Consider the following 270-nt stretch of genomic DNA (forward strand, 5'->3'; position numbering starts at 1 on the left):
AGATGGTCCCGCCACTTAGAGGACTGAGTTCCTTTGTGTTCTTGGCGGGAGATACCTCCATGACTGATGTGGACTCCATTTTGGGTAAGCGTGGTGCGGGGCACCAAGAAGGGGAGTGATACGTCCAAAACGTATCCACTTTCTCGAACACTTTTGCTATTGTTTTGCCTCTAATTTGTGTATTTTGGATACAACTAACATGGACTAACGCTGTTTTCAGCAGAATTGCTCTGGTGTCTCATTTTTGTGCAGAAATTCAACTTTCGGAAA

The sequence above is a fragment of the Lolium rigidum genome, chromosome 5 (assembly GCF_022539505.1).
Source record: "Lolium rigidum isolate FL_2022 chromosome 5, APGP_CSIRO_Lrig_0.1, whole genome shotgun sequence".
NCBI lineage: Eukaryota > Viridiplantae > Streptophyta > Magnoliopsida > Poales > Poaceae > Lolium > Lolium rigidum.